The sequence below is a fragment of the Artemia sp. Qi Xiang Cuo genome, chromosome 21, assembly GCF_049724085.1.
Source record: "Artemia sp. Qi Xiang Cuo chromosome 21, ASM4972408v1, whole genome shotgun sequence".
Lineage (NCBI taxonomy): Eukaryota > Metazoa > Arthropoda > Branchiopoda > Anostraca > Artemiidae > Artemia > Artemia sp. Qi Xiang Cuo.
In genome coordinates, this window is record NC_142814.1 from 49,006,198 (window position 1) to 49,020,897 (window position 14,700).

Sequence of the window (14,700 nt, forward strand, 5' to 3'; positions counted from 1 at the left end):
GAAACTTACCGCCCTTTGGCTTGAATAACAAAGAAAATATATTGGCTTGAAAATCAAGAAAATTGACTTTTACCACGTTATTCTCCACAAACGGGATATTTTTTTCTTTCCGCTTTTTCTTTCTGCTCAGCTAGCTGGGCACTGGAAAATCATAGAGAGCTGTATAATAGCTCATTTTAAAGGAAATTGCAACATCTAGTCACTTTTGTATTTAAAAAATAAAATACTTTTTAAAGTAGAATCAATTTTGTCAAAAAAATTGCATTTTTGATGTATTTTCATACTGCAGTCTTTTCAAAGATATTTGAATTTTGAAGCAATAAAACAGTCCATGTAATGAACTCTATAGTAATAATAGCTACTTGTCTCAATAGTAACCGAAACTCCTGGAACCAAAATTTTCTTTTTTGGCTTAATCGCTAAAATTATTATGTAAACTGCAAAAATATTTATGATGCCTAATCAGTAATAGTAATTTTTTAATTTAAACAACAAAAATACATGAAAATTCTAAAATTAGTTTTGCTTTTTGTCTCCTGGAAGAAATTTTTTTTTCATCTCAGTTCAAATTTATTATTGTATCCTGTAACCCGTAAAGTACATATCTCCATATTATTGTCTCATAATTGCAATTATTTTAGTTTTCAGTCCAGAATCACTAAACTTATTATTTAAACTGCAAAAATATTTATGGTGTCTAACCAATAATACTAATTTTGTAATTCAAACAAGATAAATACCTGAAAATTTTAAAATTAGTTTTGTTTTATGCTAGGTTTTAGATACTCGACACGGGATTTTGTGTGCTTAATAATTTTAAATCTTGAAAAAATATGGTCTCACGCGAGTGGAAAAAAAGAAAGAATAACCAAAAACAATATCAAAATAGAACAATCCAAATTTCTACTAATAGAAAACTTTACTACACAAAAAATAAAGCTAACATCCTGAAATATAAGAAAAGTTTATTTAAAAGAGATAAAAATGCCACCAAACGCAATAAAGCTCGAGCACGCGTAAGGATTGCTACTAAGATGTCTTGTGATCCAGGATTTAAGAAAATGAAATATGACAGAGCAAAACAGAGGTATCTTACGGATCAGGGGTATCGAGAAGGGAAAATTGAGACAGCGAAACAAAAGAGCAAGGAACGGTATGATAACGATATAGATTACCGAAACAAACATAAGAAAAAAGTTGCTACCAGAATAATGGGTAGATACTGGGGTGACAAAAGCTATAATGAAAAAATTAAATTCTCTGCGAGGTTGTACCGAAGAACGCATAAGGACAAAGGGAAAAATTACATTCAGAAATACAAGAAGATGGCAAAAATGCAGACTGATCTTTGTAAATTGATTATAATAAAGAACGACCTCTTCCCTATACTAATTTATATTAAAGTTTTGGTTAGGAGGTAGCTAAACTGAGTATCTTTTTAATTTTCAAGAAATATTGCTTTAAACTTAATATATTAAAAATTCTCTCCGACGGGGAATCGAACCCCGGTCTTCCGCGTGACAGGCAGGGATACTTACCACTGTACTATCGGAGACTTATAATATATAAGTTACAAATAAGTCATGATAGATTAATTCCTTAATACATCTTTTTACATGTTAATCGGGGTTACAGCGGTAGCTAGCATCCTCCTAGCAAGAGACGATCACGCCCAAAGTTAAAAATGTAATAATCCGGATTGCAGTGGTAGCTAGCAACCTAGTAAGAGACGATCACGTCCAATGTTAAGAAATAAACAAATTACATTAAGAGATGATCATTGGAATAACAAACCATTGCATACAATGAAATTAGTTAGCTACTTTATTGTTTGAGGTTTTTACCTGGGTTGCAGCGGTAGCTAGAAGCCTAGTAAGAGACGATCACGTCCAATTCTAAGAAGTATAATAACGCATAACTCCTAAAAAAGAGTAAGATAAAAACAAAAAGTACACCATTAGAACCACCTTGTCTGAAACCCCTATATAGGAAACTTACTGTCATTTGGCTTTTATTGCAAGGGAAATTTTTTGGCATGAAAATCAAGAAAAGTGGCAGTTACTACATCATTCTGCCCGAACGGTGTTTTTATTTTTTATTTTATATTTTTTTCCACAGATAGCTTGGCACTGGAACGTCATAGAGAGCTGTTCAATGGCTCATTTTAAAGTAATTTACTAGATCTAGTTCAATTTTTAATTCAATTTTTTTATATATTTTAAATCAAATCAATTTTTCCACTAAAAACTGCTTTTTTGATGTCTTTTCATACTGCTGTCTTTTCAAAGTTATAATAAAGATCGAACTCTTCCCTATACTAACTTGCATACGCAACTTCACTATAGTTAAGATTACAGTATTTATATTATACATCATTATAAATTATAAAAGGTTCAAATGTTCGAAGATTATAGAGTTAAAAATTTTCCCACACCGGGAATCGAACCTGAGCCTTTTAAGTGAAAGTTAACTATCCTAGCCACTAGACCATATGGAACCATAAAGAGGTATGATTTAAGAGCCATATGCATATTATTATTTCAGCATACCAATTATAATAAGGCCAAAACAAAATCGTCGACTTGCAACCTTACTTTTGACACATTAGTTAAATCTTCATCAGGCTTAAAAAATGTTTTGCTAGTTTTACATCCGGGTTGCAGCGGTAGCTAGCAACCTAGTAAGAGATGATCACCTCCAATGTTAAGAAATATCCGGGTTGCAGTGGTAGCTAGCAACCTAGTAAGAGACGATCACCTCCAATGTTAAGAAATATAAAACCCCCCAACTCCTAAAAAAAGAGTCAGATCAATACAAAAAGTACACCATTAGAACCACCTTGTCCGAAACCTCTATAAAGGAAACTTACTGCCCTTTGGCTTGAATATCAAAGAAAATATATTGGCTTGAAAATCAAGAAAATTGACTTTTACCACGTTATTCTCCACAAACGGGATATTTTTTTCTTTCCGCATGATTTTCCTCCTCAGCTAGCTGGACACTGGAAAATCATAGAGATCTGTATAATTTATAATCAAAAATGGATGTCATACTATATGCACTGCTATAACGTTCATTTATTGCATGTACGAATATAATTTTATTCTTTATATGCTGTAACATAAAAATGTTATGTTATGTAAATGTAGTGTATAATATATATAATGTTATTAACATTTTCAGGCCACTAAAAATTGTGATCCTTAAGGTAAAGTTAGTATAAATTTTGCCTCATAAATAAAACATTATAGCCACTAAAAGCAATAATTATTAATATATTAGATTTTTCTGTTGATCAAATCTACATAAATTAAGCTTGAGGTGCACTAAATTCCGTTCTCCTTACTTATTGACTTTGTTTGTTTTTAATCAAAAAAACTTTTTGCAACAAAGTAAGTTTTTCAAAAAAAAAAGTAAAGAACTCCATTAAACCAAAAATGAACAAAAATAGAATCAAATAATCTACCAAGCGTACAACTACCGCAAATCAGTATTAATAAATAAATGAAACCCAAAACAAACAGAAATTAAAATAAGTCAAACTCAAAACGAGCAGAAATTAATCTGAGTAGGTTTCTAAACCCTATGCTTTCTAAAAGCAAGAATATAATTTGTACTTTACTGGTAAAAATCAAATGAATTTACTGAAAAAAATGTGCATTGTGAGTTTAATATACATAAGTCTTATATTTATTCCTTAAAATCTTAATTAATTTTAGATTTCTCAAAGTTATAAAAGTGAAAACATTTAAAAGATTTTTTTTCCGTTAAAGTACAAATTATATTCTGGCTTTTAGAAAGCATAGGGTTTAGAACCCTACTCAGATTAATTTCTGCTCGTTTTGAGTTTGATTTGTAACAATACTGATTTGTGGTAGTTGTATGCTTGGTAGATTATTTGATTCTATTTTTGTTCATTTTTGGTTGAATGGAGTTATTTACTTTTTTTTTGAAAAACTTACTTTGTGCAAAAAGTTTTTTTGATTAATTTCTAATCGTTTTATATTGACATAGTCTTTTTCAGGGAGAAGGTCTGAGCCTCTTCTGAAGTTAAACAACCATCCCTTCCGTGAAAATCTTTAATACCCCTGGGCATAACTTACAACCCTCGCCCCTAGTCTTTGGGGTTTGTTTCAACGCCAAAAGCCTTGTTATATGATATTTAGACTATTTTGAATAGAATAGCTATCTCAAAATTTATCTTACACGCATTTCGGGACAATATGACGTGTGTGTAGGGGGGGGGAGAGTAGCTGCCCTCAGATCACTGACTCTTAAAAAGGGCACTGGAGCGTCTGATTACCAATCCAATGAGCCGCCTTTGAAGTTTGTACGACCTCACTTTCAAATGAAAAACATATATGTGCCCAGGGAAAAACATACAACCCTTGCCCTGAGGGCTGGGGGGATTTTTTATCCTCAAAAACATAATTTTCAGACCTTTCTGATAGGCTTAGCAAAATGGCTATATCAAAATTTGGATGGAAGTGTTTGAGGAAATGATAGTCGTGGAGGGAGACATTTGCCCTCTGATCACTTTCGACTAATAAAAACGGCACTAGTCCTCTCAATTTCCAATCCAATGAGCCCTTTTTGAAGCTTCTACGACAAAATTTTTTATAAAAACGTTAAATGCCCCAAAGGTATAACTTACGCCCCTTGTCCTTAAGGCTATGGGGGGAGGGTTGTTATCCTAAAAGACATAATTTCCAGACCTTTCAACTACCTTGAACAAAATGGCCATATCAAAATGTTGATCAGAAATATTTGGGGAAACGATGGGCGTGGGGGGAGATTCTCCATATGAACACTTTCTACTATTAAAAAAGGCAATAGCCCTCTCAATTTCCAATCGAAAGAGCCCTTTTTTTAAGTTTTTACAACAAATCTTTCTATATGACATTATATACCCCCAGGACATAACTTATAACCTTAGCCCTGAGGGCTGGGGGGGGGGGATTGTCATACTCAAAAACATAATTTACGGACCCTTCAACTACGATCAATAAATTTGCTATATCAAAATGTTGATCGTAAGTGTTTGGGGAAATGATGGTTATGGGGGGGGGCATTCACTTTTCAATCGCTTTTGACTATTAATAAAGGCACTAGCCCTCTCAATTCCCAATAATAAAAACCTTATATGCCCCCAGGGCATAACTTACAACCCTTGCCCTGAGGGTTGAGGGTGGGGGGGGGGTTGTCATCCTCAAAAACCTAATTTGCAGAACTTATAACTAAGTTAAACAAAACGGTCATCTCAAAATTTTGATTGAATGTGTTTGGGGAGATGGTGGGGAAAATCATTTGATTGTTAAAAAGGGTACTAGCCCTTTCAATTTCCAATCGAATAAACCCTTCTTGAAGTTTCTACAACAACGCTTTCTATACAAACCTGCCACCAGGGCATAACTTATAACCCTTACCCTAAGGGCTGTGGAGGGGTTGTAATCTTCAAAGAGCTAATTTGTAAAACTTTCAACTACGTTGAAAACAATGGCTATCTCAAAATTTTGATTGAAGGTGTGTGGGGAAATGGTGGGTGTGAGAGGGGGGGGCAGTTGTCCTCCAATCGCTTCGACTATTTAAAAGGGCACTAGCCCTTTGAATTTCCAATCAAATGTGCCCTTTTTCAAATTTCTATGACTAAGTTTTCAATAAAAACCTTATATGCCCCCAGGGCATAACTTACAACCTTTGCCCTGGGGGCTCTCGGGGGTTTGTCATCCTTAAATACATAATTTCCAGAACTTTCAACTACGTTGAACAAAATGGCTATCTCAAAACTTTGATTGAATGTGTGGGTAAATGGTGAGCGTGAGAGGGGGGGGGAGCTAGTTGTTTTCCATTCACTTTCGACTATTAAAAAGGGCACTAGCCCTTTCAATTTTCAATTAAATGAACCCTCTTTGAAGTTTCTACGAAAAGACTTTCTACACAAACCATATGTGCTACCAGGGCATAACTTACAACCCTTGCCCCGAGGGTTTTTTTTTGGGGGGGGGGTCGTCATCCTCAAAGACCTAATTTCCTAAACTTTCAACTACGTTGAAAAAAATGGCTAGCTCAAAATTTTGATTGTGATTGTTTGGGGACATGGTGGCTGTGCGAGGGGGTTAGTTGCCCTTCAATTACTTTCGACTATTGAAAAGGGCACTAGCCATTTCAATATCCAATCGAATATGCCCTTTTTGAAGTTTCTAAGACAACACTTTGTATAAAAACCTTATATGCACCCAGGGTATTACGTACACCCCTTGCCCTGAGGGCTTTGCGGAGGGGGGGGGGGTGTCACCCTTAAAGACCTAATTTCCAAAACTTTCAACTACGTTGGACAAAATGGGTAGCTCAAAATTTTGATTGGATGTGTTTGGGGAAAAGGTGGGCGAGAGAGGGGGGTTAGTTGCCCTCCAGTCACTTTCGATTATTGAAAAGAGCACTAGCACTTTGAATTTCCAGTCGAATGAGCCCTTTTTGACTTTCTACGACAAAGCTTTCAATAAATTTATGCTCCTTTTTCATATGAAATTCATTATAATAAAGAATGAACTCTTGCCTATACTAACTTGCATAGGAAATTATTCTAAGGAACGTATTAAAGTATTAAAGGTATTAAGTTGAATGCGTTCTAGGACCACAACGGCTTCGCATGACGTTCAACAAAAAACGCGGAATACGAAGAAATAATATATAAAAATAAGTGTGGTCTTAGAAAGTATTTACGTCAAGCTTACGGGGAGCACGTGACCAAAGTTGTCTTAGATTTTTTATTTGTATATTTTTTGCTTCGTATTCTTCGTTTGTTTTGTCGAAAGTCATGTCTAGCCTGTCTAAAGCTTGTGTCATGTATGTGACGAAAGTTGTTATACATTTTTTTTTTGTCTTCGAGTTCTTCGTTTCCGAACGTGATAACATATCTCTGGCTTATGTTGTTATTTGTAAAAAAAAAAGGTGAAATTGTACAAATAACTATTGTTAAGGGAGGCCTAGGGTGAAATCCACCTTGTATATGTGCCTTTTATCAAAACCAAACAGGGAAAAGTAATATACTATAACTAGAAGTCATTGCATTTCTAATAAAGATCAAGTTAATACCCATAGCTATTCCTAAGATATATATTTCAGAAAAAAATATTGAGAATAGGTAGATTCTCATCTGAAAAACCATGCAACAATGGTTTGCAAATCATAGACATGAAAATTATAATAAAGAACGACCTCTTGCCTATACTAAATTTTATACGCCACTTAATTATAGCATAGGTTAGTAATTCCACAGATTACATTAAGGAACGAGCTGTAGTCCATAGTAACTAACCAATATAGAAAACGATGCAGCACATACTGCATTGTTTATGCGGCTATACTATCATACTGCTATACTATCATATCAAAATGATAGTATAGAACAAATTTATTTTAATTATGTTTCTTAAGAAATCATCATAAGTAAAAATTTAGCATGCCGGGAATCACGCCTTGTCCAAATCTTCTATACAGCAAACTTAACGTACCTTGACTTAAATAATAAGGAAAATATATTAGCTTGAAGATCAAGAAAATTGACTTTAACCACGATACTCTTCACTAACGGCATCTTTTTTTCTTTCCGCTTGATTTGACTCCTCAACTAGCTGGGCACTTAAAAATCATAATGAGCTGTATAATCACTCATTTAAAAGTAAATTGCTGCATCTAGTACCTTTTGTAATTAAAAAGAAAATATTTTTAAAGTAGAATCAGTTTTTTCAAAAAAGCTGCATTTTTGATGTATTTTCATGCTGCACTCTTTTCAAAGATAGTTGATTTTTTTATACATAAAGGACCGGTATAGTTCATCATAAATGGTATTCGTCAATTAGGTTTTTCTTATATAACTATCATATATAATATATATGATTATAGATATTTATATATATTTATATATATTTATATTTATAATATATATATATTCCTAAAGTATCATATATAATATATGATAGTTATATAAGAAAAACCTAATTGACGAATACCATTTATGATGAACTATACCGGTCCTTTATGTATAAGGGTTATGTAAAAAAGTCAACTATCTTTGAAAAGAGGGCAGTATGAAAATACATCAAAAATGCAGCTTATTTGACAAAACTGATTTGTCAAAAAATTTGTCTATCATATATTATATATGATAGTTGATTTTTGTTTATACATAAAAGACCGATATAGTTCATCATAAATGGTATTCGTCAATTAGGTTTTTTTATATAATTATCATATATTATGTACAATGCACAAGAAAGATCACGGATGCGTGTTTATTTGCCTTTTTTTACATGGGGTTATTGTATCGACTCAGTGGTGCTAGAATGTCGGATGAGGGCTCATTAAAAGTTCGAGTACAATTTTTAATAGAAAAATAGGATAATTTCTAATACAAAAAACTTCATTTTTATTACTTTTATCACTTTTCTTCATTACATAAAGGACCAATATAATTCATCATATATGGTGCTTGTCAATACGGTTAATTTATATAATTTACCATTATTATGTAAAATGCAGTAATTTTTGGAGGGTTTTAACAAAAAAAATTATTTGTTATTACATTATGGAACGAGCTGTAGTCCGAAAAGCACATACATATCCTTATAAATGATAGTATAGAACAATTTTATTTTCATTATATTTCTTAAGAAATCATCATAAGTAAAAATTTAGCATGCCGGGAATCAAATTTGGGAGAAATGGCTGAAAGCTAGCTATCCCTACCACTATACCATGTAGTATATTTTAAAATATATGACAAATAAAATTTAAGTTAAAGAACAAATTATGTTAAATCAGATGACGGAGGAGCTGGTCATTTTGTGAAGATGGTTCATAAATGGTATTGCGTACGGGGATATGCAGGTCACATGTGATGCTTATTCGTTTTTGAAAGATGCACTGAGACTGGATCAAGAGGAAGTGAGTAAAGCGTTTGAAGAGTGGAACCATGGAGAATTGGATTCTTTTCTCATTGAAATTTCAAGAAATATTTCCAAATTCAAGAAGAATGGTGATAAACTGTTAGAAAATATTCGTGATTCAGCTGGTCAGAAAGGAACGTCAGAATGGACTACTATTGCATCCGTTCAATACGGAATTCCAGTTACTCTCATAGGAGAATCTGCTTATGCTCGCTCTTTATCTTCCTTGGAAGATGAACGTGTTGCTGCATGCAAATTACTTAAAGGACCTGACATTAAATTTGAAGGCAATAAGAAAACATATGTGGAACATATCCGCAAGACCCTTTATGCATCGAAAAATGTTTCGTACACTCAAGGGTATATGCTACTCAGAGAAGCAGCAAAGGTATTCAACTAGAACTTGAACTATGGTAATATTGCACTCATGTTTGGTGGCGGCTGTATTATTAGAAGTGTTTTCCTTAGTTATATCAAGAAAGAATTTGATAAGAATCCAAAATTGACTAATTTGTTGTTAGATGATTTCTTCCGGGGTGCTATTCACAAGTGCCAAAGTTCCTGGAGGACAGTTGTATCTGAAGCTGCTCGTTTGGGGATTCCTATTCCAACCTTTTTTACTGCATTAGCTTTTTACGATGGGTGTAAATTGGCTCGCCTCCCTGCCAATCTTATACAGGCATAGCGTGATTGCTTCGGAAATCATACCTAAGAACTAAACGACAAACCTGGGGTTTTTATATATAGCAATTAGACTGGAACTGGAGGAAAAACAGCATCTAGCAATTATTTGGCTTAGTTCTTTTGTTCAGTGTTTACATAATCTGGGTTGTCAATCCGGGTTGCATTACTTACATTAAAGAACGAACTTTAGTCCATAGTAAATGAAATTATGTTAAAAGACGATCATTAGGAGATCATACATAAGGGATCAATACAATCGGAATTTTGTAAGTATCGTCGGTATCATGGTTTAATTGATAGCTGAATTACAAACAAAAAGAAATTGACCCTGAGTGGCTTTGAGCCGCCAATCTTTCGGTTAATTGCCGATCATGCTAGCCAGTTGCACTATGACATCATTAATTAAAGTTGTAAAATTAACAATGTGATGCATCGTCATAATCGTAGGTAGTAACCATATAGGAAGTAATAAGTGAATACAATATTAACACTCGATTATATTTTCAAACAGTTCGTGGTAACGAACTGTATAGTATGAGCGAATCGTCTTAATAGTACTCGAAACTCTTTAAAAACATAATTTTAATACCAATAGATATATCAGAATTATAATAAAGAACAACCTCTTGCCCATACTATATTTTATATGCCACTTAATTATAGTATAGGTTAATAATTCAACAGATAGCTTGGAACTGGAACATCGTAGAGAGTTGTTCAGTGGCTTATTACATTAAAAGATTTTCATTAGAATAACAAGCAATTGCATACATTGGAATTAGTTAGCTTCTTGATTGTTTGAGGTTCGTCTCTTACTATTTCAAAGAAGAAAAATCCTTAGGCTTTTTCCTGTTTGTAATCAGTTTATTATCTGGGTTACAGCGGTAGCTAGCAACTTACATAAAGGACCGATATAGTTCATCATAGATGGTATTTGTCAATTAGGTTTTTTTATATAATCCAGGTTACAGCATAAAAATAAAGGATCTGCACTCCGGATTCGCGGTAATCCGGACCTTTAAGAAATAAAAAGCATAATCCCCAAAAGTAGGGGTCCATAAGACTTTCTGTGAGCCCACTCTGAATAACGATCGTTACCAAGAGCGTTAAACTCGAATCCTTCGCATCAAAGGATAGTCCCTTCGTCTTTGTGCTGTGGTAACTATTATTATAAATGTGCCATTTAGTTTGTGATGTCTAAGACTTGATATAAATGGTTAAAGAATTATTCTATATAATTTTAGACCAATTAACTTTGAAGTCTCTTATTATTTTTTTAATTATACTAAAAGACGATCATTAGGATACTGAAACCATTGCATATATTGGACTTAGTTAGCGGCCCAATTCCTTGAGGTTCGTATCATACTTTTCCAAATGAGAAAAAGCCGTAGGAATTTTCCTGTTTTACATGTTAAAGGATGATCATGGTATATCAAACAGTTTTTGGTAACAAACTGTTTTTGATAAAAATGAAGTTTTAATATCAATAAATACATCAAAATAACCAAATTTTTATGCTGATTTTAAATATAAATATTTTATCAGGTTTACTATTAACCATCAAAAGTTAAGAGCCTGAGAAAATCTGCCTTGTTTTCAAAAAAGGGGAAAACACCCCCTAAAAATCATAGAATCGTAATGAACATCACATCATCAGATTCAGCGTATCAAAGAACCATATCGTAGAAGTTTCAAGGTCTTATCTGCAAAAATGTGGAATTTTGTATTTTTTGCCAGAAGATTACATAAAGATTCGATCAAGTTCATTGATAATTTAAATTAAATAAATTTCAGAAAATTTTTCCTATTGTTCTCTACTATAATGTGATTTTCTGATGATCATCGTTTAATATGCCATTATTAAGTATAGTGAAGTTGCCAATGAATCTTGGTATAGGCAAGACTTGGTTCTTTATTATAACAAAAATAAAACTAATTTAATAATTTTCAAGTATTTTTCTAGTTTAATTAAAAATTAAAACTATTGCTCAAACATCATAAGTATTTTTGCAGTTTACATAATAACTTTAGCGATTCTGAACAGAAAACTGAAATAAGAAAAATTAATGTTTTATATGGTAATACACACGTCGGGTAGCTAGAACCTAACAAAAAATAAAACTAATTTTAAAATTTTGAGGTATTTTTTTAGTTTTAATTAAAAAAAAATTATTGTTCAGACACCCCAAATATTTTTGCAGTTTACATAATAACCGTAGCGATCCTGAACTTAGAACTAAAATAGAATAAAATTATCTTGTCGGAAGATAAACGTTTATAAAATATTTCATTCAATTATTACGGTATAAAACTTATAACCTATAGGATGATAACCTCATTCATCAAGCTTGTACACGAAAATGCATCTTTTTGTCAAAACTGATTTTATTTTAAAAACTATTTTATTTTGAATTACAAAAGACACTAGATATAGCAATTTCCTTTAAATTGAGGCATTATACAGCTCATTATGATTTTCCAATGGTTAGTTAGCTAAGGAGAAAAAAAAGGAAAGAAAATTGTATAAGCGGTCATTAATCATAAATTGAGTTTGTAAGTTTTATCGGTATCATGACTGTAGAGCTTGCTGAAACCTAGTAAAGAACAAACCAGGGCACCTATTGAACTTAGTTAGCTGCATGATTCACTAAGGCTCGTCTCTTACTATTCAAAATAAGAAAAGGTCATTGGTTTTTCCTGTTTGTGATTTTCATTTGCAGTTTTTTTACTAGAATATTGTTATAGTAAATAGAAAAGATTTTATGCGAAAAACTCTATTTTTGTACAACACTAACAGCAAATGGTATTAACATCATATTGCACATGCAGATCAAAATAGTACTTTCAACATGATCTAAAGCATGTAGATATAGTTATACAAAATATAGTAATTCCTTTAGAATTTTAATAAAAATCTGATTGGTGAATTGATACTAGAGTAATTCCTTAAAACTTTGAATAAAATATTTTTATTTCACGGACTGCTAAAGTAATTATGTAAACTGCAAAAATGTTTATTTTGTCTGAGCAATAATTTTTATGTTTTAATTAAAACTAGAAAAATAACTGAAAATTTTAAAATTAGTTTTGATTTTTGATAGGTTCTCGATACTTGACACGCGGTTTTATGAATATTAACAAAGAGCATGATGTCTTCTGATACAAAAATGATTAAAAGTGTCTTCAATGGTATATCCGATGAAAAACAAAATGCTGCAAAAAGAAAAATTCCTGTAGCAAAAGAAAAAGATGCAGAAAACGAGAATGCTGCAGAAAAAGAAAATACTACAAAAAAAAATGCTGACATTGCTCTTATCGGCCTAGCTGTAATGGGTCAGAATCTTATATTAAATATGAATGATCATGTTTTTGTAGTGTGTGCGTACAATAGAACAACTTCCAAAGTTGATGATTTTTTGCAAAACGAAGCCAAAGATACACAAGTTGTAGGTGCTCATAGCTTAACAGAAATGGTGGCCAAGTTGAAAAAACCTCGGCGAGTCATGATGTTGGTGAAAGCAGGAGAAGCAGTTGATAACTTCGTTAATCAATTAGTACCTTTGTTAGAACCTGGGGATATTATTATAGATGGCGGCAACTCAGAATATCAAGATTCAAACAGGCGTTGCAAGGACTTGAAAGAAAAGGGCATTCTTTTTGTGGGATCTGGGGTTTCAGGTGGTGAAGAAGGGGCCCGGTATGGTCCTTCACTGATGCCTGGTGGAAATCTAGATGCCTGGCCTCATATTAAAAATATATTCCAGAGTATTGCAGCTATAGCCGATGGCGAACCATGTTGCGATTGGGCTGGTGATGGAGGAGCTGGTCATTTTGTGAAGATGGTTCATAATGGTATTGAATACGGGGATATGCAGCTCATATGTGAAGCTTATTCATTATTGAAAGATGCACTGAGAATGGATCAAGAGGAAATGAGTAAAGTGTTCGATGATTGGAACAATGGGGAATTGGATTCCTTTCTCATTGAAATTTCAAGAAATATTCTCAAATTCAAGGACAATGGTGATTACCTGTTAGAAAAAATTCGTGATTCAGCTGGTCAGAAAGGAACGGGAAAATGGACTGCTATTGCATCCTTACAATACGGAATTCCAGTTACTCTCATAGGAGAATCTGTTTATGCTCGCTCTTTATCTTCCTTGAAAGATGAGCGTGTTGCTGCATGCAAATTACTTAATGGACCTGACAGTAAATTTGAAGGTGATAAGGAAACTTTCGTGGAACATATCCGCAAGGCTCTTTATGCATCGAAAATTGTTTCCTATGCTCAAGGGTATATGCTACTCAGAGAAGCAGCAAAGGTATTCAACTGGAACTTGAACTATGGTGATATTGCACTCATGTGGCGTGGCGGCTGCATTATTAGAAGTGTTTTCCTTAGTAAGATCAAGCAGGCATTTGATAAGAATCCGGAATTGACTAATTTGTTGTTAGATGATTTCTTTCGGGGTGCAATTCACAAGTGCCAAAATTCCTGGAGGACAGTTGTATCTGAAGCTGCTCGTTTGGGGATACCTATTCCAACCTTTTATACTGCATTAGCTTTTTACGATGGGTATAGATCGGCTCGCCTCCCTGCCAATCTCATACAGGCACAACGTGATTACTTTGGAGCTCATACCTACGAACTAAACGAAAAACCTGGGGTTTTTATTCATACAAATTGGACTGGAACTGGTGGAAAAACAGCATCTAGCAATTATTTGGCTTAATTCTTTTGTTTAAAAGGTTTTCTTTATACGCGTTGCAGTGGTAGTTGGCAACCTAGAAAGAGGCTATCACGTCCCATAGTCATCAAACAGTTATGTGGAAGCAAACTGTATGGTAAGAGTGACCCGTCTCAATAGTAACAAAAACTCCAAAAACGGAATTTTGATACCAATAGATACATCAGAATAATTGAATTTTTATGCTGATTTTAAATATGCCAGTTTCATCAAGTTTATTTATACCCATCAAAAGTTACGAGCCTGAGAATATTTGCATTATTCAGCATTTCAGAAAACCTTACTGTAGAGGTTTCAAGCTCCTATCTCTAAAAACT

The 14,700-nt window shown here is 33.3% G+C and overlaps 1 non-coding gene and 2 pseudogenes across 1 annotated transcript; 2 read left to right on the forward strand and 1 right to left on the reverse strand.

The window, feature by feature from the left end:
• Positions 1-1,483: 1,483 nt before the first annotated feature.
• Positions 1,484-1,555, reverse strand: TRNAD-GUC (transfer RNA aspartic acid (anticodon GUC)). Its single transcript has one exon. It is a non-coding gene; the product is annotated as a tRNA-Asp (tRNA).
• Positions 1,556-8,837: 7,282 nt separating this feature from the next.
• LOC148939656 (6-phosphogluconate dehydrogenase, decarboxylating pseudogene) lies at positions 8,838-9,660 on the forward strand (annotated as a pseudogene).
• Positions 9,661-12,892: 3,232 nt separating this feature from the next.
• LOC148939657 (6-phosphogluconate dehydrogenase, decarboxylating pseudogene) lies at positions 12,893-14,368 on the forward strand (annotated as a pseudogene).
• The last annotated feature ends 332 nt before the right edge of the window (positions 14,369-14,700 follow it).